Source organism: Pleurodeles waltl, chromosome 11 (genome assembly GCF_031143425.1).
Source record: "Pleurodeles waltl isolate 20211129_DDA chromosome 11, aPleWal1.hap1.20221129, whole genome shotgun sequence".
NCBI classification, from domain to species: domain Eukaryota; kingdom Metazoa; phylum Chordata; class Amphibia; order Caudata; family Salamandridae; genus Pleurodeles; species Pleurodeles waltl.
In genome coordinates, this window is record NC_090450.1 from 260,097,409 (window position 1) to 260,122,060 (window position 24,652).

Sequence of the window (24,652 nt, forward strand, 5' to 3'; positions counted from 1 at the left end):
GGCACACCTTCTATTGTGAGTAGAATAGAGAACCACCTGTCATATGGAGGCACTTGAACCTGGCCTTCAGGAGGCCGAAGGTCCGCTTGATCACCCTCCTAGTTCGCCCATGGGCCTCATTATAGCATTCCTCTGCCCTTGTCCTGGGATTCCTCACTGGGGTCAGTAGCCATGACAGGTTAGGGTAACCAGAGTCACCTGCAAATGGCGAGGGACAACTGTTAGACACACACTAACCTGTAGGGATATCCCCAGACCCAGACAACCATTCCCACTGTCTTGCTTCCAGGTGGTCACCTAATAGCCACACACGGTGCCTCTGGAGTTGACCCATCACATAAGGGATGCTGCTATGCCGCAGGATGTAAGCGTCATGCACTGAGCCAGGGAACTTGGCATTCACATGGGAGATGTACTGGTCTGCCAAACATACCATCTGTACATTCATCGAATGATAACTCTTCCGGTTTCTGTACACCTGTTCACTCCTGTGGAGGGGGACCAAAGTCACATGTGTCCCATCAATGGAACCTATGATGTTAGGGATATGGCCCAGGGCATAGAAGTCACCTTTCACTGTAGGCAAATCCTCCACCTGAGGGCAAACGATGTAGCTCCGCATGTGTTTCAGCAGGGCAGACAACACTCTGGACAACACGTTGGAAAACATAGGCTGGGACATCCCTGATGCTATGGCCACTGTTGTTTGAAATGACCCACTTGCAAGGTAATGGAGCACTGACAGCACCTGCACTTGAGGGGGGATTCCTGTGGGATGGCGGATAGCTGACATCAGGTCTGGCTCCAACTGGGCACACAGTTCCTGGATTGTGTCACGGTCAAGCCTGTATGTGATGATCACATGTCTTTCCTCCATTGTCGACAGGTCCACCAACGGTCGGTACATCGGAGGATGCCGCCATCTCCTCACATGTCCCAGCGGACGGTGCCTATGAAGGACAACAGCGAGCACAGAGACAAACAACTCAGAGGTACGTACCCACAGCTTACACAGCACACCAGTCATAATCTAAAAAGTGGCCTGTATGTGTGTTGAGTCTAGGCCTAGGTATGTGTGACGCAGTTAAAAATGAAGCCATGTGGGCCCCTGAAATGGCGGCTGTCTGACCTCTAAAGTGGGACAATTGGATGTGAGGTAACTGTGCTGGTGTTGTACACTGTTGTGGTAGGCAGTTGAAAACCACGGCACAATGCTGCATTGGTTAACATTGAACCCTATGGGTCCCAGGAGCCAATGACGATGTACGCCGGCGGTGACGGTACGCACCGCCACGGACGTGACTGCCATTTTCTATCTGTTCAATCACTCTGTTGTAGTTTAGCAGCTATTAGATTAAGCATTAGCAAAAGACATCTTGTATTTAGTAACTATTGTGAACATTTAGCGGAATCCATTTTGTATTCATGGCAGCCATTTTCTCTGCCACATGCTGCGTTGTGCTCACCATGTGCTCTGTCCTACCTTTCTGTTAACTACTCTTGAAAATCTGCCTAGTGACAAGGTATATTTCGCATCTCCCACTTTCGCACATGCGCAGTAAGGTCTGCAGCTGTTAGTCCTTGAAAAATGTTAGCCCCTCCTACCTGTCAACTGTGCATTTCCACATGACCTTACATGTATGCAAGTCTTGCTTCTATAATTGTACCACCTCCTTTTAGCCCCTGCGTGGGTATAAAAGGACCATGCTCTCTCAGTTCAGTGTGCTACTTCAAACATTACCGAAGGGTGCTGTTTGAACTGTGGTACCACCTCATGAGGTTTAATAAACTTTGGGGGTCATTCTTACTTTGGCGGGCGGCGGAGGCCGCCCGCCAAAGTAACCCCATCAGAACACCGCACCGCGGTCGAAAGACCGCTGCGGTGATTCTGAGATTTGCCCTGGGCTGGCCGGCGGCCGCCAAAAGGCCGCCCGCCAGCCCAGGGCAAATCAACCTTCCCACGAGGACGCCGGCTCAGAATTGAGCCGGCGTAGTGGGAAGGTGCGACGGGTGCAGTGGCACCCGTCGCGTATTTCAGTGTCTGCATAGCAGACACTGAAATACTTTGCGGGGCCCTCTTACGGGGGCCCCGCAGCACCCCCTACCGCCATCCTGTTGGATGGCGGTAGGGGGTGTCTGAATCCCCATGGCGGCGGAGCGCGCTCCGCCGCCATGGAGGATTCAGAAGGGCAGCGGTAAACCGGCGGGTGACCGCCGGTTTACCCTTTCTGACCGCTGCTGAACCACCGCGGTCAGAATGCCCTTCGGAGCACCGCCGGTCTGTCGGCGGTGCTCCCGTGGCCGGTGACCCTGGCGGTCACCGGCCGCCAGGGTCAGAATCAGGCCCTTTGTCTTTTATTTCAGTTTCTGTGCCAACTTCTTCCTATATGGTCTGAGGACTTTGTGCAGAGAAGGGTGAACCCCTTGCACTAGTACGCCTTGCTGAGGCTTACTTCAACAACTCGATACCTGATCTGCGACAGGAGAGGACCTACACTACAAGTGCTGCTGTGACCTCGGTCTGGAAAAGACAATGGCTCGAGTGTCTGGGGAAAGGACCCCTGCCTTCACATCGGAGGAGTTGGAGAAACTCGTGGATGGGGTCCTCCCCCAGTACACGCTACTCTACGGTCTTCCAGACAAACAGGTAAGTACACTGGGAGCATGCGGTATAGGCTATGCCTGTGTGGAGAGGGGTGGATGCAAGAAGGAAGGGGGAGAGTGAGGCGTGCATGAAACGACGGTGAGTGCATGTGCCACATGCCAAGGGTAGAGATGGGGGCCAATGACTGTGACGGTGCAGTTGGTAATAAGTTTATCTTCCCCCTGTACGAATCAAGTAGGTCAGCGCCCACCAGAAAAACTATATTTGTCGTGCCATCGCCAAGGACGTCCGGACCCTGGGGGTCTACCACAGACGGAGCACCCACTGCCGGAAAAGACATTTGCCGCTGGAGCAAGAAGACGGCGGAGGCTCAGCTGGGGATGGCATCCCAACGTGGGAGGGGTGCTTGTCGCACCATGACCCCCCTGATGTTCAGGATCCTGGTGGTGGCGTACCCGGAGTTGGATGGGCGCTTGAGGGCATTAGAGCAGCCACAAGGGGGTGAGTACACTCTCATCCTGCTGATTTTGCGTGCAGTGGGGGGGTCTGGGTGGGGGAGGTGGGCTGTGGGTTTCCCTAGGCCAGGGCGAGTTCTGTAGGCAAGGTCCCTCCGTAAGGCAGGCCATGTGGCACCCCACCGCACCTCTGTAGAGGTGCCCCTGTGTCATCCATGTGTGCAGATGTCGTCCATAGCCTAGTAGGCCATTTCCCAGTAATTGCACAGTGGAGCCAAAGAGCGCAGCATAGTGCAGGGGGCTTGTGTGTCTGTCATGTCCGCCAACGATAGCGGTAATGCATGCACTCAACATGTCTTTCTTCTGTCCCCCCCCTTTTTGTGGTCTCCCTGTTCTTGTGTGCATTAGCATCATCAGGCGGAGGAGCAGTGGCACTGGAGCATGAGGGGGCTGCATCCCACATGGCCATGGAGGGCCACACTACAGAATCGGTCTTCACCAGTGGGACGGAGGGCGAGGGGAGCTCCAGGTGGGGACAGGAGCTGAGACCAGCGACACGGGCTCGTCCTCTGATGGGAGCTCCCTTGTGGTGGTGGCAACATCTGTGCCCCCCATCTACAGGCACAGCAGCCACCCCCCCTTCCAGCACCGGCCTCCCAGCAGCCCTTCAGCCTTTGCCCCGTGCCCCCTGCTGCCCTCAATGAGGAGGCCATTGACCTCCTCAGGTCCCTCACTGTTGGGCAGTCCACCATTTTGAATGCCATCCAGGGTGTCGAAAGGCAGTTGCAACAAACCAATGCCTTCCTGGAGGGCATTCATTCTGGTCAGGTGGCCCTTCAGCGAGCTTTTCAGACTCTGGCCTCAGCAAAGATGGCAGCCATTGTCCCAGTGTCTAGCCTCCCCCCTCCAACTTCCTCCACCCAGACCCAATCCCCTGTACCCCAGCCTATCCCAAGCACTCCTCTAGACCAGCCATGCACACACGAAAACACACAAGGGAAGCTCAGGCAAACATAAGCACCACACATCCCACAGGCACTCACGCAAGCATCAGACACATGCAGACACACCAACATCCACTGCCTCCACTGTGTCCCCCTCCTCCTCGTCTCCCTCCTCCCTCCCAGTCTTGTCTACACTCACACCTGCATGCACTACCTCTACAGCCACTACTGCCATTACCAGCACACCCACCACCACACCCTGCTCACGTGCAGTCACCAGCCCCTCTACCATTCACACGTCCCCTATCTCCTCTCCCAGTGTGTCTGTGACGCCACCTCCCAAGATACACAAACGCAGGCACACACCCACCCAACAGCCATCCACCTCATGACAGCCTCCAGCGCATGCACCTTCACCCAAAGTCAGCAAACCAACACCTCCTACAACCACAACCTCTTCCTCCACTCCCAAACCCCCTCCAGCTACCCGTCCCAGTGTCTCCAAAAAACGTTTCCTGTCCAACCTTGACCTCTTTCCCACACCTCCCCCACCCCGTCCGTCTCCTAGGTCCCGAACTAGCACCCCAGCCACACCATCTCTGGGACTAGTGGTGCCTATAGTCACCGGAATCTGGAGTGCACCGGCCACCAGGGCAGCCAGTGTGGCACGGAGCCACAGCACAGACAGTCCCCCACCTGTGAAGCATCAGAAGTTGGCCAGTGCCCAGCGGGAGAGGCGGAAGGCTCCAGCCACCAAAGCCGCTCCCAGGGGTCCCGGTGGGAGTGTGGAGTCAGCTGCAACAGCTTCCAAGGTGGGGAAGGGCCACAAGTAACCAGGAAAGTCTGGGAAGAGCAGCACGGCGGAGGACACCGCCATCATCCCCACTGCCCAGGAGGCCACCGCCATCATCCCCGCTGTCCAGGAGGCCACAGCCACCATCCCTGCTGACCAGGAGGCCACAGCCATTATCCCCGCTGGGACAGAGAGGACCGCCAGCTCAAGCCCCGCTGGGCTAGAGAGGACAGCCAGCACAAGACCCGCTGGGCTAGAGAGGACCACCAGCACAAGCCCCGCTGGGTCAGAGAGGACCACCAGCACAAGCCCCGCTGGGCTAGAGAGGACCGCCAGCACAAGCCCCGCTGGGCTAGAGAGGACCTCCAGCACAAGCCCCGCTGGTACAGAGAGGACCACCAGCACAAGCCCCACTGGGACAGAGAGGACCACCAGCACAAGCCCCACTTGGCTAGAAAGGACCGCCAGCATAAACCTCGCTGGGCTAGAGAGGACCGCCAGCACAAGCCCCGCTGGGACAGAGAGGACCGCCAGCACAAGCCCCGCTGAGACAGAGAGGACCGCCAGCACAAGCCCCACTGGGCTAGAGAGAACCGCCAGCTCAAGCCCCGCTGGGCCATGAAGGACCGCCAGCACAAGCCCCGCTGGGGCATGAAGGATCGCCAGCAGCTGAGTCACTGCAAAGGAGCCCACCGCTCCAAGCACCGCTGAACAGGGCACCGCTGTCTCAAGCACCGCTGAACAGGGCACCGCCGTCTCAAGCACCGCTGAACAGGGCACAGCCGTTTCAAGCACCGCTGAACAGGGCACCGCCGCCTCAAGCAACACTGGCCCATGAGCGCCAAGGGCACTGACGCTACTGAGTCCGTCACAGGCAGAATGAAGCACTCTGGGCACCATGCCCCCTCCAGAACCAGTGGAGAGATCCATCTACTACCTCTGTCCTTAGCAGGATGAAGCACTCTGGCCACCAAGCCCCCTCCAGAACCAGTGGAGACTGTTATCCACTTGAGAGACTGTGGCTTTGCACTCCACAGGATTGAACAGTGGGCATGTGGCCCTCTCGTGGATTTGGCGTCGTGCACTCAACCGGCTGAGGTGCCCCCCTTTCCCTCCCCCTGAGGTGCCTGTTTTCTTGCTCTCTGATGCCCCTGCAGTTTTCTCTCCGTCATGGTCGGGGATCTTGTGTGGGCCTCGCCCAAACCGTGTGGGCTCAGTGTTCCATGGACTTAATTGGAGCACTACCTGGACTACTATGCTTGGTGTATATTTTGTTAATGGTGTATATATATATTTTTGCATATTTGCTTTTAATATATTACAATGGTTACACTAATTTCCTTTTGTCTTTGCATTATTCCAGGGGGTTTGGGGGGTGTGACTATCATGTATTAATATGTATTAGTGTGTGTGTTGTAGTGGGTGAGGGTGGGGGTGGGGGTGTTGCATGTGTGTGTCACTGTTTTTTCCCTCCCTCATCCCCTATGTCGTAGGTGCAGTACTCACCGTGGTCTTCGCCGCCGGCATTCGTGCTCCTGGTAGAGGAGCAGGAAGACTATCGCAGGGAGAATTTGGAGTTCCGGCTCCATGGTGTCCTAGTTCCTCGTGGGGTGTGTAGAGATGAGCGTTTTCCCTTCGGAATCCTGTTTCGGCCGTGTTTTTATCCGCGGTGAATCCGACCCCGGAACAGGTGGTGGATTGGTAGGTTGTGATACTGTGGGCGGTACTTTGTCCTCCACCTGTGTGTTGGCGGTGACCGCCGCGCTGTTTGTCTGTACCGCCGTGGCGGTCGAAGTGTTAAAGTGCCTGTCTTTGTTGGCGGTTTCCGCCACGGTCGTAATTGCAAAATTTTTACCGCCGGCCTGTTGGAGGTCTTACCGCAGCTTTAACTCCGACCGCCAGGATTGTAATGACCACCTTTGTCTTGAGCAGATCATGAGCAGATGATGGAGTGCGGACTCAACTCACTGGTCACACCTGTTCTTCTTTGATTCATGGTGATGGCTTAAACTCTAGGTCTAAAAGGTACTGGCAGCCCTCCCTGGCATATAGGTTGGCACACTACTCACAGTCAGAGTGCAGATTCTCCTTAGGCGATCGCCCTTACTAAGGTGGCTTCTCCTTGCATAAAGGGCTGCTGATTTTAGCAGTCACAGGTCTTGAGCACCAGACCCAAACTCAGTTCACTTGTGACCTCCTTTGGCATACGGGGTGACCATGGCAGTGCGGTACAACTTTGTGTTCCCTGTCGAGCACTTCCAGTACTGCTCAGAACAACCTGGCCCTCTACTGGCATACAAGGGTTGCAGAACCAATACTGCACATGGGCAACAGGCGAATTGGTGCACAGCCTCACACCTCACTCTGGGAATTTCATGCAGGGCTCCCCACTGGACATTGCTACCTCCAAGGCTTTCCTCTTACTCACAGGGCACACTTGTCTTTCTTGGCAAGCAGGGAGGCCAAGGTGCTGCAGGCTCCACAGCAGTTGATCTTGATGTCCTAGGTGATGTTCCCTCACCCAGCAGGGAGACTAGCAGAACTTTGCCCCAAATCCTTGCCACAGGCACAAGTCTTGCAGAGATTTCCCTTCTCACACAGCCCATCAGGCTTCTTGCCAGTTAACACATTTTTGGGGAACCAACCTCCCCTTCTCATAGTCCTTTTTAAACACTAAATTTGGGACCTTTGCAGTTTTATGTTTTATGTTGGGGTTCTGCTTCTTTTGAAGTGGGCACTTCTCCTTTTGCCCTTCCTACACAAATGAGGCATGTCACAGCAGTTACGACTCAGAAGCTGATTTTCCACAACATAATTTATAGGACTGACCAGTGTTTACACCTAGATGTCAGCCACAGTGATAGGTGCTCATAGGAATTAATCTCAGATGACCAGTCCTACTATTTATGATTCTCTTATCAGCCCCATCACCCTTCCCGAGATGTGTCCAGGCTCCTTCCTAGTGATGTATCACTGAATCAGAGAGCAATCCTTTGAAATGTAAAATAAAGCTCTTCCTTCCCTCCAGTGTGTCCCCACTCAGCTCATATGAATTCAACAATCCACAAATCTGTCTTTGTGGAGTCCTCTCCTCTTCCTGTCTTCACCAGGCAGGCCTGGACTTGCCAAAATGAAACTAGGGTTTTCCCTGTAATGTACCATTAGAGGCACAGTCACTGAGAGCACATTCACAGCACATATTCTGTTCAACACTAATAACTCTATGCATTGTTCCCTCACATGCACCCGTGCATCCAGCACACACACTCAGTCTGTGCACACTGTTCAGCACTGAAGCTTTTCTCTCTTCAACCAGGGTGTGTTATTTCAAAACAAATGCCCTGCCAGCGCACACACTAACTATGTGCATGCTGCACAAGTCTTCACATTTCTTGTTACGTACTTCATGTAAGCACACATACACCCAGCACATGCAATCCATGTGCATACATTGCACAGCACTACATCTCTCATGTAATTAATTCCTCTCAGGTGTATGTACACCCAGTACATGTACTAACCACACATATACTGCACAGTGCTGCTCCATTCTTATACTGTACCTTTCCAGGCACACATACATCCAATGTAGTCATTACTGCTACTCTATACATCTACCTGATGTAGCCCTAGAGTGACTAATTGACATAGCAGCAGAACTTTTAAAAAGGTGAGTGAGCCAAATGACACTGATAAAAAGGTCCTGTTCACTTCTACTGATCAGTACATGGTATGCTGCCAGCCAACAAACTTGTGCTGCTTTATTCCTGGTGAAAGTCGTAGCCTCCCATCACTATGAAGATAGCGCTTTGAGAGTCACTCCCAGTCCAACATAACGGAAATCTGTAAGCTGGGTCAATGTCATGGCACACACACAAGATCCGTGTTCACTTAAGTAAAAAAAAAAACAGCATTATGAATCCAGACAAGAATACTGTTGGCCACGCAGGGAAGGGGGACATGTCTCTTAACATGCAGAGGCCTTTTTCTTCCCAGCAGTGAAGTTTGCACAGTTATTCAACTGGCAAATCTTTTGAAGTGGGAAATCCAATAAATGGTTTTGTTAAACAATATTTTTTCAACATTTTTGTTGACAAACTAATTTTCCTGCTAAAATTGTACCTTTGCATACGTTGCTTCCCTCAAACCTACTTCTGTGTGACACATTAATTGCCTGCAATTTATTTAAAAACAAATCACAAACTCACAACTTCTTGCTATTTAATACATGTGAAGGCAAGGTTCACAAAGGAAGTTGCACCAATCAATTTAAGGTTTGCCTTTCTCAGTCAGGTACAAGCTATCAGAAAAAGAGGAAATCATACAAACTAATGAGACGCAGATCTCTTTAAAAATAGTAATATAATAGTCATACCTTCCCTTTCCAACACACATTTGTTACCAAGAGGTACTACTCTTACTAATAATGATGCTGGTAATGATAACAACAACAAAACAATAGCAACATCACCAATAGTTATAATAATAATTATAAAAAAACTAGCATTGGCAAAGCCAATAGGTTTCACCTATACAAGAGCTATTGGCGTTGGCAATGTGTTTTGCCATGTTGTACACCAGTATGGCTCCAGTTCAGCATGGCTAAAAGTTAGTCGCATGGAGTGTCAGAGAGGAGTAGGGGAGTAGAGTGCTGTAGAATGGATATGTTTGAATGTTGTAGAGTGGAGTAGAAGGAGCAGAGTGTTGTTGAGTGGAGGGGAGTAGAGTTCAGTGGTTCAGTGGCAGAGAGTGTCGTAGATTTGAGTGGGGTGAAATAGGGTAGAGTGAGTTGGAGTGGATTGAGGTAGTGGGATGGATTGGATTGGAGTTGAGTGGAATGGATTGAGAGGAGTGGGGTGTGTTGGTGTGGGGTGAATTGGAATGAAGTGGAGTGGATTGAAATGAGGTGAGGTGGATGAGATTGGAGTGGATTTGAAGGGGGTGGATTATATTGGATTGGGGTTGGTTTTTTGAACTGGAGTGATAGGGGTGGAGTGGGGTGTATTTGATTGGGGTGAAATGGATTGGCATGGGGTGGGGTGGGGTGGATTAGACTGGACTGAAGTGGGGTGGATTAGACTGGACAAAAGTGAGGTGGATTAGATTGGACTGGAGTGGGGTGGATAGGAGTGAGTAGATTGGATTGGAGTGGGGTGGGGTGAATTTGAAGGATTGGAGTTGGAGTGGGGTGGACTAGATAGTACTGAAGTGGGGTGGATTAGATTGGACTGGAGTGGGGTGGATCAGATTGGACTGGAGTGGGGTGGGGTGAATTAGATTGGAGTGGGGTGGATTGGACTGGAGTGGTTGATTAGAGAGGGTGGATTGGATTGCAGTGGGTGGATTTAATTGAGTGGGGTATATTGGATGGATTGGAGTGGGGCAAACTGAACTGGGTGGGTGGATGTGGATAGAGAAGGTGGACTGGAGTAGAATGTGGTGGATTTGAGTGGGTGAGGTGGATTGGAGTGGGGTGGGGTGAATTCGATTGGGGTGGATTGGATTGGACTAGGGTGGGGTGGAATGAAAAGTGGTGGGTGGGTTGGATTTGGGTGTGATGGGATGCAGTGACATGGATTGGACTGGAGTGGGGTGAGGTGCATTGGATTGAGTGGGATGTGTAGGACAGGATTGGGGTGGATTGGATTCGACTCGAGTTGGGTGGATTGAATTGAGGTGAAGTGGATTGGCTTGGTGTGTGGTGAATTGGACTGCCGCAGGGTGGACTGGAGTGGGGTGGATCAGATTGTATGTATTGGATTGGGGTGGAGTAGAATGGATTTGAGTGAGGTGAATTGGATTGAGTGGGGTGGATTGGATTGAGTGTTGTGGATGGGATTGGGGTGGATTGGATATAGGTGGAGTAGACTGGATTGGGGAGAGTGGATTGGCTTGGGGTATACTGGAGTGGGTAGGGTAGTTTGGAAGGGAGTGAAATGTGGTGGATTGGACTGGAGTGGGGTAGATTGGATTGTAGTGGGGTAGATTGGATTGGAGTAGGGTAGATTGGACTGATGTGGGGTTGACTGGATTGGTGTGGGGTGGATTTATTGGAGAGGGGTGTACTGAATTGAAGTATAGTAGATTAAGGTGGTTTGGAGTGGAGGGGGTGGATTAATGTGGACTGGATTGGACTAGAGAGGGGTAGATTAACATGTATTGTATTGAGTGAGGTGGTTCAGATTGGAGTGAGATAGATTGGGTAGTTTGGACTTGGTTGGCATGGGGTGGATTGAATTTGAGTGGGGAGGGATAGATTGGAGTAGGGTGGGTTGCATTGGAGTTGGGTGGGATGATTGAAGTAGGGTGAGTTGGAGCCGAGTAAGGTGGGTTGGATTGGAGTGGAGTGGAGTAGATTGAACTGAAGTGGGGTGGATTGGACAAGCGTGGATTGGGTGTGGATTAGATTGGGGTGAGGTGTATGGTATTGAAGTAAAATAGAATGGACTGGGCTAGATTGGGGTGGATTGGATTGGAGTGGGTGGAATGGATTGTAGTGTAGTGGTTTATGGTGGATTAGGTGGGGTTAATTGGGATGGAGTGGGTTGGATTGAGGGGTGAGGTGGACTGGATTGGAGTGGGGCAGAATGTTTTGGATTGCCGTGGTTTTTTTAGAACTGTAGTTGTCAGGAATCCCCAAGGTGCCTCCTGCGTTATCTGTCAGCATCCCCAGGGATTAGGGTTAAATCATATCTCTGTTCTTGGTTAAACCTTCATGTTTCTAAGTAAACATAATGTGCTGTGTTACACAATTAGTTTGATCAATGCTTGTTTTACCAATGCTTGTTTGCTAATGTGAGCAGGTGTAGACATGTGCTTCTAATTGGGTGTGGTGTAAGCATGTGCTTCTAATTGGGTGTGGTGACTCATCCACATGTGGAAACTCAACTGCTTTCCTGATTGGCTATAAATAGCAGAGTGAAGCATGCCTCCCTGCTTGGCTTTGTTTTGCTTCCTGATCTCAGCATCTGATTTGGCAGTCCAGCCCCTGCTGTCATCCTTGTATTCAGGACTTTTGAGTCAATTATTTTCTTCGTTCCTGTACCAGCTGACATCAGGCATTCCTCCAGCACTCCGGAAAAGACTTCTGCTAAGTGACTAGTATTCTGTAGGGAGTTTGTTCTTTGAGCACCGCGTTTTCCTAGAACAGCTGGTGTATTTCAGACCTCGTATTTTGGCAGAGTGCTTATCGTGAAGAAACAAATGAATTTCTGAACATTCTGCATTATTATTGTAGGTACCAGCCTAAATGTGCTTCAGGAAATCTGCTTGAGCTCAAGTACTACAAAAAGTGACAGTGCAATTTTAAAAGAGCATTTACTTAACCTTTCTTTCTCTAATAGCATAACTCTTGGATTTAAATTGTGTCATTCATGCCTATGTTTCAGGTTTGAGGAATTTGCTTTTGAAGGATTTTTCACACACACAGTAAGACCAAGCCAAACTGTGCCACCTTAACTGATTAAACCCAGAGTGGACATTTGTATTTCTTGGATTGTTTTTGTTAATTTTAGTTTAACCCTATGCATGCAGGAAAGTTATATGTGATATAATTAATGCCCTTGTTTGTCTTTCTTGTGCATGATAAGTGCAACCACAGTTCTAATTGTAGTGTGCAACTGTAAATCTCTGTGAAGCCAGCCCTAGTGTCGCAGTACTTATTGTTATGGTACTCAGTTTGGGTTTTTGGTAATGCAGTGTTAGTAACTGGCATCACGGTGTTCGACTACTGCTACCATGCCCATATCAGAAAGAGTGATTCAGTTTCAAGGAAGTTGAGTGCACTAACTCTACTATCACTCTGTCAACAACAACCTGCCCCCCCGAAGATACAGGGTGCCTGGCTGAACCTGCAAGACATGACAGTGTTTTGTCTCTTTCTCTTCCACTCTCCCCCTTTCCTTTTGGGACACCTGCTGGAGTTTCTGTGTCCACCAGGAAGTGCTGAGAGGTGTTCCAGGAGGTCGGGGGCATACCATCGCCCCTGCAGATATCCTTCTTTTCAGGTGAGTGGCCCTGTCTCAACAGTAGTGGGGCAGGCTGAAGTGGGGCAGTTTGCTTTGGACTAAAATGGGGCAGATTGAAATGGATTGGAGTGGGGCAGGTTGTTTACATTTGAAGTGGGGCAGACTGAAGTGGGGCAGATTGTTTTGGATTGGGGTGTGTCAGTTTGTTTTAGATTGGAGTGTGGCAGATTGTTTTGGATTGGAATGGGACATTTGAAGTGGAGCAGATTGGAGTGGGACAGATTGTTCTAGATTAGAATGGGGCAGACTGGATAGGGGCAGATTGTTTTGGGTTGGAGTGGGGCAAATTGTTTTAGGGTGGATTTGAGTGGTGGAGTGAATTGAATGGGAGAGGAGTGGGGATGGATTGAAGTGGGTTGATTTGGGATGGAGTTGGGTGGATTGGATTGGGGTGACGTGGATTGATTGGAGTGCATTGTTCTGAATTGGAGTGGGGCGGGGTAAATTGTTTTGGATTAGAGTGGGCCAGATTGGAGTAAGGTGGATTCAAGTGGGACAGATTGTTTGGATTGATGTGGGACAGATGGGAGTGGTGCGGACTGGATTGGGGTGGATTGTTTGGATTAAATTGGGGTAGATTGGAGTGGGGCCTATTGTTTTGTGTTGGAGTGGGGCAGATTGTTTTGGATTGGAGTTGGGCAGATTTTGTTGGTTTTGGAATGGAGTGGAGTGAGGCAGATTGTTTTGGAGTGGTGCCCATTGTTTTTGATTAGAGTGGGGTGAATCGGAGTGAGGCAGATTAGATTGGGGTGGTTTGGGAGGATTGGAGTGGGTGGGTTAGAGTTAATTGGAGTGGGTGGATTGGTAGACAGTAAAGTGGCGTGGATTGTGCTGGATTGTAGTGGGGCAGATTGTAGTGGAGTGAATTGGGGTGTACTGCATGATAATGTGTTAAAAGAGCATTTCAGAGATTACACATAATAAACAAACAATGCTGTTTTCCAATATTTCTCAAAAGCTAATTGTCATCTTTTGAGAAGAGGTCCCCTGAGCAAAAACAAAAGAAAACATCTTTATTGAAAGTTTCAAGACAAACATGTAATACAACATCAGCATCCTATTTGTTCTAGCAAGTGGAATATAGTCCGGTATTGTACCATTTCAATGTTCACAACAATTAATGTTGTAGAATACATAGGACATGAGAGGAATCTAAATTTTAATCCTTATCAGGCAATACACACATAAGCCGGCTGCAGCAAGTAGGGATACGAAGGTGAAAGGAGGGGAGAACACAAAACAGGGATAATTACGTAACAGCAATAAATAGTCAAGCAATACCAACTAGTTCAGATGTAGGCATACATTTGCTAACAGTCTTAAGGGTCAAGTATAGTTTGTGTATTTGTTTCATTGTAAAGAATGGACAGAGATTATGATTGGGTGTGGAAACACAAACACTTATCGAGTTTCTAGCAAATAACTGCTGTCATGGTGGGTTAAAGCATATGAACTCAATGCAAGTGAGGTAGTGAAGAGGGAGCACCAGGTTTTCTGAAATTTAGGCCCTCCTTATGACCCTGGCAGTAAATCCCTCTTACCGCCACGCTGACGGACACCAGTTTACCGCGGCGGATATCAGTTCACCATATTATGACACACACATACCAAATTCAGACACAAATCCGCCAGACCAAAGGTCAGTGATAAAGTGCGGTATCAAAACCCACACCGTTACGCCAACAGAACAACACCCACCACATTAAGACCCACAAATCACCATGGCGGACATTCAATAGGGGTAAACCATTGGCGGTACATACCGCCGCGCTCACAATGGACACCCACAGACAAAACAACACCACATTGGACAATTCAAACAACAAACACCTGACACCCATACATACACCACACCCACACCACTACAAAACACACACACACATTACCCACAACCTCTTACGAATACAAAGAATTGGCACGACTCTGACACCAAGACTACTGACACAACTACTTACACACACCACATATATACATCCATACATCCCTTGCGCACCCCACTTCACACACCCCAACACATTACCCAACACACCCTCACCAACACACATCAACTAACACACTAGGCACCACAAAGGCACCCTCATTTCACTGAGGAGGAGTTAATGGTCATGGTGGAGGAAAGTGTCAGGGTAGAGCCACAGCTATTTGGAGCACAGATGCAGCATATATCAATAGCAAGGAAGATGGAGCTATGGCGGAGAATTGTGGAGAGGGTCAACGCTGTGGGACAGCACCCCAGAACAAGGGACAACATCAGGAAGAGATGGAACGACCTACGGGGGAAGTTACGTTCCATAGCAGCAATACACCAGCTCGCTATCTAGAGGACTGGCAATGGACCCCCACCTCCTTCCCCACAACTCACACCATGGGAGGAGCAAGCATTGGCAATACTGCATCCTGAGGGCCTGGCTGGAGTTGGGGGAGGACTGGACTCTGGCAAGTCAACTCCTCTCTACTATTATCACTCCCCTACCTGCATGCCATCACAGACCCTCACCCTTACCCCCATCACTTCACTACTTCCCACACACTCAACCATCACATCGCTTCAATCCTAATGCCAAGCCCTGCATGCTGTAGCAATGCATGGACACCCCTCACATCCCTGCATGGACACCCATCACTATGGCATGCACACCATAGAGAACTAACAATCCCACCATACACCAACATACACAAGTAAAAGCCAACCATATAGGGGAAGCCAGGGTGTACAATACGTGATGCACATTAACTATAACACATCATTTACATCCCCACAGGTACCCTAGCCAATGTCACTGGAGAGGTGCCAGCACTATCCAGTCAACCAACTGAAGAGGCCCACAGTGATGACAGTAGCTCTGGTCTGCAGGATCTGGATGATCTATCTGGGCCATCAGGGACCACTGGACAGTAGGTTATCCAAGCCCAGATCCTAGACAATGTGCAGGAGAACAGGCGGCTGAAGGAGGGACAGTACCAGGGGATCAGGGAGGACTTGCAGGCCAATAACAACACCCTGATCTCCATAGCAGGGGTGCTGGCAGACATGGCCAACATTATGAGGGAGGCAGTGTCACACCAGCGGGCCCCTACCACTAGCCATTCATCTGAACAGCCTTCCACTTCCACTGCCACTAATGGCCAGGAGGCCCCGCCACAGGACTCACAGGCCTCCAGCAACCCTTCCTCTGCAGAAGGTGAACCACCCTGCAAACGTTCTATGCAATCCAGACAGAAGCCAGAGACACTTGCCAAGACCCTGCCAGGAAATGAGACTCTCCTGATTGTCCCCCTTGTGTCCCACTCAGTGACCCTGTCCACCTTGAACTGCCATTGCTCCCCTTCCTATGTCCCCATGGACAATGCACCTGTGCTACAAACAGACTGGAACAATACCCTGGACTTTCCTCCTTCATCACCCTACCCCATTGCAGATTCCCCTGTATATATTAGCACTACAATAAACACCCTTTGATATATATTGATTTCGAGAATGTCATGAATTTCAAATATGTATTGATTGAAACAGGTACAACCATTGCAAATGAACTGTACATAGAATGAGCATAGAATCAATGACCTGTAGCTTGCTGTTGTGATCACACCAGGAGTATTTGTCAAATTACCAACATCTGCAAAATGAATAGCCAGAGGGAACAGTAAGTGGGCACAGAAGAGGAAATACCATCATGCCAATGCCACACAGAATACAACCAAAGTCATTGAAATGTAAAGTTGCACTGTCTCACCTATGTGTCATTGAAAGTACTGACGGATTAGAGATGCTCTGCTGTCCACATCCTCATCCTCTGCCTCATCATCCTCACTGTCCACAGGGTCTACTGCTGCCGCAGGGGCATCTCCAGTCTCCTCCTCCTGCAGAAAAGACATATGGGATCTGAGGGCCAGGTTCCGCAACATGCAGCATGCCACTACTATCTGGCAGACCTTCTTGGTTGAGTAGAACAGGGATCCATCTTCTAGATGACGGCAGAAGAACCTGGCGTTTAGGAGGCCAATGGTTCTTTCAATGATTTTTCTGGTTCACCCATGTGCCTCATTATAACATTCTTCTGCCCTTGTCCTGGCTTTCCTCACAAGGGTCAGCAGCCATGATAGGTTTGGATAACCAGAGTCACCTGCAAATATTGAGAGACAACATTTAGCAACACACTATCCCATATGGCTAACACCATAGGCATACACCAGCATATACTGGGTGGAAACCAGGGCTCACCTATTAGCCACACCCTGTGCCTCTGTAGTTGGGCCATCACATTTGGGATGCTGCTGTGCCTTAGGACAAAGGCATCATGCACCGACCCAGGATACTTAGCATTGATGTGGGAGATATACTGGTCCGCCAAGCACACCATCTGCACATTCATGGAGTGGAAACTTTTACGATTCCTGAACACCTGTTCATTCTGGATGGGGGCACAAAAGCAATATGTGCTCCGTCAATCGCACCAATTATATTAGGGATATGTCCCATTGCATAGAACCCGGCCTTTCCAGTGGCCAAATCCTCAACCTGGGGTAATGCAATGTAGCTGCACATGTGTTTTATCAGGGCAGACAACACTCTTGTTAGCATGTTTGAGAACATTGACTGTGACATTCCTGCTGCCAAGCCTACTGTCACTTGGAAAGAACCAGTTGTCAGGAAATGGAGAACTGATTGCATTTGCACAAGAGTGGGGATCCCAGTGGGATGATGGATAGCAGACATCAGTTCATGCTCCACTTGGGCACACAGCTCTGTGATTGTGGGCCTGTCCAGTCTGTGAGGATAATGTGCCAGTCCTCCAGTGTAGCCAAGCCCACCAAGGGGCTGTACATGGGGGTATTATGCCATCTCCTATTCATCCGCAGTGGTAGGTATCTAAGGGTCAAAAGAGTGAGGAGGCTGTCACAAACTGAACAATGGAGCCTGCGATCTGTGAACATGTAATGGGACAGTGTGATTTGTCAAGTATGTGCCTATTTATCTTGTGACGCAACATTGATCCATAGGCCCGCCCCCCTGAAATTGCGTCCGCCTGTCCTGTGTGGAGGGACAGGAGGAAGTGAGGTAATGCCGCTGATGTTGTGCGCCGTGGCGTGAGGCGGTCATGGACCGTTGTTCAATTCCTCATTGGTTAATATTGGGCCCCATGGGGTGCAGTGGCCAATGGTGATCTACGCCGGCAGTGACGGTATGCACCGCCACGGACATGACCGCCATTTTGCATCTGATTCCTCACTTGTTTCCTGACCTTCCATAGGAGAGGACCTATACTGCATGTGCTGCTGTTTCCTATGTCTGGAACCTACCGTTGGCCTGTGTGACCAGGAAAAGGGCCACAGTCTTCACTTCAGAGTAATTGGAGAGAACGGTGGCTGGGGTCCCACCCTAGTACGGACTGCTGTATGGGTCTCCAGACACTGGGCACGAAGCATGTGGCATGAATGTATGGAGGTGTATGTGAAGGCATTGTGTAAGGGGGAGGGATGTCCTCTTGGCTGGGCACATGTTGGGTGCTGGGCTATGTGTGTACCAATGGTGATGGAAACGGGTATGGTGGGTCATTCATGTTACAGGCTGGACTGTTTGTTTGATGGAGTTCTCCTGTCTGTATTGCCTCTGCAAGTTAGCACCCGTCAAAAGAAGGGTATATGGTGTGCCATCGCCAAGAGGTGCGGACCATGGGGGACTATGGCAGGTGGAGCACCCACTGTCGCAAATGGTGGAAGGACCTGAGATGCTGGTCATGGAAGACTGCGGAGGCCCAGCTGGGGATGGCCTCCCAACAAAGAAGGGGTGCCCATCAAACCCTGACCCCCCTGATGGCCCGCATACTGATGGTAGCCTATCCAGAGCTGGATGGGCGCTTTAGGGCATCACTGCAGCCACAAGGAGGTGAGTACAGTGGCCATCATTGAAGAAAACGGCTGGAGGGGTGGTATCTGGGTGGTGGGTGGGTGTCAGTGAGTGCCCCTAGGCCAGCCATGGCAGGGTAGGTCCTCTGGTGGCTAAGGGTCTGAAGGGGAAATACTGCCTACCTAGCTTGTTAGCATCCACTACTGGCCAGGGCTGCATGGGTCCCAGGTGTGCTGAAGATGGTGGTGTGTGCTGTTCCTCATGCCTTGGTGACTAGTCATATCACTGGTAGTGTAATGCATAGTGCGTGGGCATGTACCCTGTGTGTGAGGGTGCTGTGTACGCCAATGGTGGGGTTGGTGCAGTCACTGACCCTGTGTATCGTTTGTCTCCCTCCCCCTCCTTTCTTGTTTTATCATCCTGTCCTTATGTGCATTAGCGTCATCTGGCGCAGGAGCAGAGGCACCGGCTATGGAGGGAGCTGCATCCCACAGGATCCAGGGGGCAGAGTCCACCGACTTTGAGGGCACCAGTGGGACTGAGGGCGAGGGGAGCACAATGGCGGAGACTGGAGGGGACAATTCAGACTCTGATACCTCCTCCGATGGGAGCTCCCTGGTGGTGGCGGACACCTCTGTCTCCACCCCAGGTACAGCTGCCACCCCTGTACCAGTACCGCTCTCCCTGCAGTCCCTCAGCATGTTTTCCGTGCCCGCTCACCCAGAAGGATGGGCATCTCCTTTGCCCCAGGCACCTCAGGCCCTGCCCCAGTGAGTCCTGCTGCCCTGAGTGAGAAGGCTATTGACCACGTGAGATCCATCTCTGTAGGGCAATCAACCATTGCTAATGCCATCCAGGAGCTAGTAGCCCAGATGCAGCAAAGTAATGCATTCCTAGATGGCATTCACAGTGGATTGGTAGCCCAACAGAGATCAATCCAGGCTCTGGCCTCCTCTCTGACGGCAGTCATTATCCCTGTTTCAACTATCCCCCTTCCAACTACCACTTACCAGTCCCATTCTCCTCAACCCCAACCGATCCCAAGCACACAGCTTGACGAGCATGCACACAGGACAACACCCAAGAGTGTCACAGGCAAACACAAGCACCACACTTCATCCCACAGGCACTCACACAAACACCATTCATTTGCAGACACTACAACATCCACTATTTCCACTGTCTCCCCTCCTCCTCCTCCACCTCCCTCCCAGTCATGTCTACACTCACACTTGCATGCACTACATCGACATCCACTATCAGTATCACCACATCAAGCAGAACACACACCTCACTGGCAGACACCTTCAACAACATCCATGCACACGTCCCCTGTGTCCTCTCCCACCGTGTTTGTCCCCCCTCCTAAAGTACACAAACAAAAGCACTCAACAGCCATCCACCTCACAACAGCATACAGCCCATGCATCTGCACCCAAATCCAGCAGACAAACACCACCAACAACCACTCCCTCATCCTCCACTCCCATTACTTCTCCCTCTTCCCGTCCCACTGTCCCTAAAAAGCTTTTCCTTTCCCAGTTTGACCTCTTCCCTACCCCTTCCCCCACCCAGCACGTATGGCCAGTATATCAAGGACCCAGCTAAGCACCTCAGCCAAACAGTCCCCGGGCCCAGTTTCATCAGCACCTACTCGTGGTGGAAAGGATTCCCAGCCACAAATACTGAAGGGGAAGGAGCCTGCACCAGCCAGCAAGAAGGGGAAGGAGCATGCACCAGCCAGCAAGAAGGGGAAAGAGCCTGCACCAGTAGCTGTCACAGCGTCCCCACCGCCAGCTGTGGTTGTGCAGCCATCAGTGAGTGCATGGGCTGAGCAGGAGCCTTTCACGACCACCACCACAGTGCAGCCATCAGAGGATGGAGGGGCTGAGCAGGAGTCTCCCACGACCACCAACACAGTGCAGCCATCGGAGGGTGCAGGGGCTGAGCAGGAGCCTCCCACTACTACCACCACAGTGCAGCCATCACTGCCGGCGGATGACATATGATCCAGCCTCCATGGGCTACTGTCCGGCCTGCCACCACCAGAACCAGTGGGCATGTCACCCACTCGAGAGACTGTGGCCTTGCACTCCCCAGAACCAAGCACAGGGCATGTTGCCCCCTCCAGAACCAGTGGGCAAGTCACCCACATAAGAGACTGTGGCCTTGCACTCCCCAGGATCAAGCACGGGGCATGTTGCCCCCTTCATAACCAGTGGGGTATTCACCCACTCCAGAGACTGTGGCCTTGCACTCCCCGGGACCAAGCACAGGGCATGCTGCCCCCTCCAGAACCATTGGGCAAGTCACCAACTTGAGAGACTGTGGCCTTGCATTCCCCAGGACCAAGCACAGGGCACGTTGCCACCTCCAGAACCAGTGGAATATTAACCCACTTCAGAGACTGTGGCCTTGCACTCCCCAGGACCAAGCACAGGGCATGTTGCTCCCTCCAGAACCAGTGGGCAAGTCACCCACTGAAGAGACTGTGGCCTTGCACTCCCCAGAAGCAGTGGTCTTGTTTCCGCATCCAGCTGAGGTGCCTCCCCTGCTGAAGTGCCTGCCTATTTGCCAACTGATACCCCTGCAGTGTTCTCTCCGTATTGGTGTAGGGATTGAGTTGGGCCTTGGACGCTGTACTGTGGCCATGTGGCCCTGTGAACAGAGGACTGGGCAGTGTCCTTTTTTTTATATTTGTACATATCTGTTGCATTGCCACATTGACTTATTATTTTTGATGATGATCTTATTACAATCACTTTGGTCAATTCCTATTGTCCTTGCATTATTTAGCCAATTTTCGGGAATACGTTGTTTTCTTGCACAGCTGGTTGTGTGCATGGTGTGTGTGTATGGGGTGTGTGTTGTGCGTGTGTGTGTCACTCTCCTTTTCCTCCCTCCCTCCCTTGTGTGCTAGGCAGCTGTACTCACCGTCGTCATCTTTGCCGGCGTTGGTGTTCGTTGTGGAGCATAACGTAGAAGATCATCGGAAAGACTTGCAGTTCTGGTTCCATGGAGATGTGGTTCTTCCCTGTGTCTCAAATGGTGAGTCCTTTGACTTCTGAGCTCTGTTTCCACCAGGCTTTTGATGGGGTTGGTACCGCTGTGGAAAAGGTGGCAGATTGCCATGTCCTAATATGGTGGGCAGTACTTTGTCTTCCGCCTGGCAGTAGGTGGCTACCAACGTGGTGACTGTTGTTTCCGCCCTGGCGGTCGGTGTGGTACATTGGCTGTCCTTCAGAGATATCACCGCCATGGTCATAATTTGGCGGTAGTTACCATCAGCCTGCAGTATTACCACCACTTTATCACCCACTACTAGGTTCGTAATGAGGGCCTTGGTGTTGGTTCTGATCAGATTATGCAAGCGTTGTTCCATGGCTTTGACTTGCCATAGTCGGTCAATCCATTATACCCCGGTGGCTGGTACTGTTTGTTTCCATGTCAGTGCAATCAACTTTCGGGCACCGTGTGGCATGTAGCTAATAAGTGCCCATTAAGCCTAGGTCATCGCCTGAAGGGTTGGGGGATCACTCCCGATATCACCATCTGGTAGGAAGGAGGGATGGGGAAGCCCACTGTGGCTGGCTTAGGACCACCTTACAGAAAGTGTTAATGGAAGTATAGGACCACCAGATATGGTGGAAGTTGCCATGAGTGGATCGGCAGCTCCAACAGAGATCAGAGGTCCTGGCACAGATGATGCTCAAGCGGACTGGTGTTAGGTACCACTGAAACATTAGTTTGTAAGCTGTTTCTCTTAGGGGAAATACAGCTATATACTTTTGGGATATTGTTCCACAGGATGACTCATTGTTTAGGTGTTAGTCCCTCCATGTTAGCCAGTGTGATTTGTATGGGTGGATAGGAGTGGGTGTGGAGTGTTGAATGGTTCTATAAGTGCTAGAAATAAGTGGGCACATTCTAGCATAGGTTTTCACCAACTTTTGGAAAGCACTGTACGGTCAAACAACTTTGGGGTATACAGAGGAGTGAAGTGTCCAGTGTCTCAGCAAAATGTACGGCAAATTGGCTGTGTCAGGCAGTATATATTACGCTTTACATTGTTCAAAAGTTTTTATAGTGTTTCCTACAAATAGGTCTCAAAACGTCCTACATTTATTTTCTGCCCTGTTTCTAAAAGCATTGTGGGTAAGGCATGTGTATATTCTGGGTTGTAGGCATTTGGAGTGTTGGGGTAGGGAAAAGTGGTCAGACCCTTCTTAAGAGCAAATCTGCCCCAAATATCTAGGACCATCGTGGTCGGTGTGGCTATGTATGCGCTGTGTGGGCGGGCATGTCTGGATATCCAGGCTAGGCCTTACAATGGCTTGCAGGCAACAGCCCTGTCCATATGGAAACAGTGAGACTCACATTCTCTTGCCATTCAGGCAGAGATGTAGCAAAGATGTGCCACCCATTAGTATTGTACAAGACAGTGACAGGCAAGGCCTCCTCTATCGCGAGGTTGCAGCATAAGGCTATTGGTCATTTTAGGCCATTTCCCATTCAAGATAAATGCACGAACATCACTCTACAGTTATGTGATCTCCTCTTGGGGGATTGGGATGGCAGAGTCTGAAACAAATAAAGGGCTCACACGAGAACATTTATTTTAATGTTCACTCTTCCCTGCCATGAGATAGGGAGCGGTTTCCACTTCCTAAGATCCTCTAGTATGGCATGATAAAGGGAGGGCAATTTGCACTCATCCAGATGAGGAGCATGGGCATTAGATTTAGGCCCAGATTCTTAATCTTATCTGAGCACCATTGAAACTGAGCCAATCCCTGTAGCTGAGGGACTGTGAAGTTGAGTACGTTTGATTTAGACAAGTTGATTTTGAAGCCTGATATGCCCTCAAAGTCATTAAGGCTGAACACCACATCAGGAATGGAGGTGGCTGGTTGTATGATAGTGAGAATTAAGTCATCTGCAAACAAATTGATTTTGTGTATCATACTCCAAAGGGAATGCCCACAATACTTTCGGTGAGCCTCACAGTAATGGCCAATTGCTCCACCACCAAGAGGAATAGGAGGGGTGACAGAGAGCTGCCTTGCCTTGTACCCTTATGAATGGTGAAGGGGTTTGTGTGTTGCCCGTTGACCCGAATGGCTGCCACATGGGCAACGTAGGAAGCCATAAGTTTAGAGAGCACTTTGGGTCCCATTCCTATTTTGCTTAGGACTGCCCTGTGAAAGTCCCAATTCATCCGGTCAAATGCCTTATCCATATCTAGCAACAGAAGGCATGATGGGATGTGGTAGTGATGTGCTTTTTCCCCTAAATGTGCCACCCGAAGATTTAATGCCCGACTCTATGTGTCACCATTTACGGTAGGAACACTTGTTGAGGGCCTAAAGTGATAAAGAAGCAGACCAGCCAGAAATCTCAACATTTGTATAGCTTTCCAAGGACTACTCAGCAGGGGAGCATCCCAGATTCCATGTGGCCTCCCCCTCAAGGGGAAGGTGGGGCAAAGAGTGCTATTACGGGTGTAGGAGGCTAGCCTGGTTTGTAGTGGGTACCTTGGGTACTTAAAACTTACACCAGGTCCAGTTATCCCTTCTTAGTTAATGTAGTAGTGTTCTAGCAGCCTAGGCTGATAGAGGTAGCTATAGCAGAGCAGCTTAGGCTGAACTAGGAGACATGCAAAGCTCATGCAATACCACTTATAGTTACACAGTACTCATACACAAGTAAAGACAATACTCAGTGTTACCAAAAATAAAGGTATTTATATGGGAGACACACTACCAAAAATATCTTAGAGACAATACTCCTTCTGGTGGTAAGTATTATACAGAATATATACACTGGACCCCAATATTAGACAAGTAAATAGTCATACACAATGTAAACAGTAGGAAATCCTACAGAATGCAAGGGGTAACACAAATCATTTACTAAAAAAGTGGAATGTGAATCACAAATTCCCCCCTAGACAAGTGTAGTGTGTGCAGAATCGCTGGTA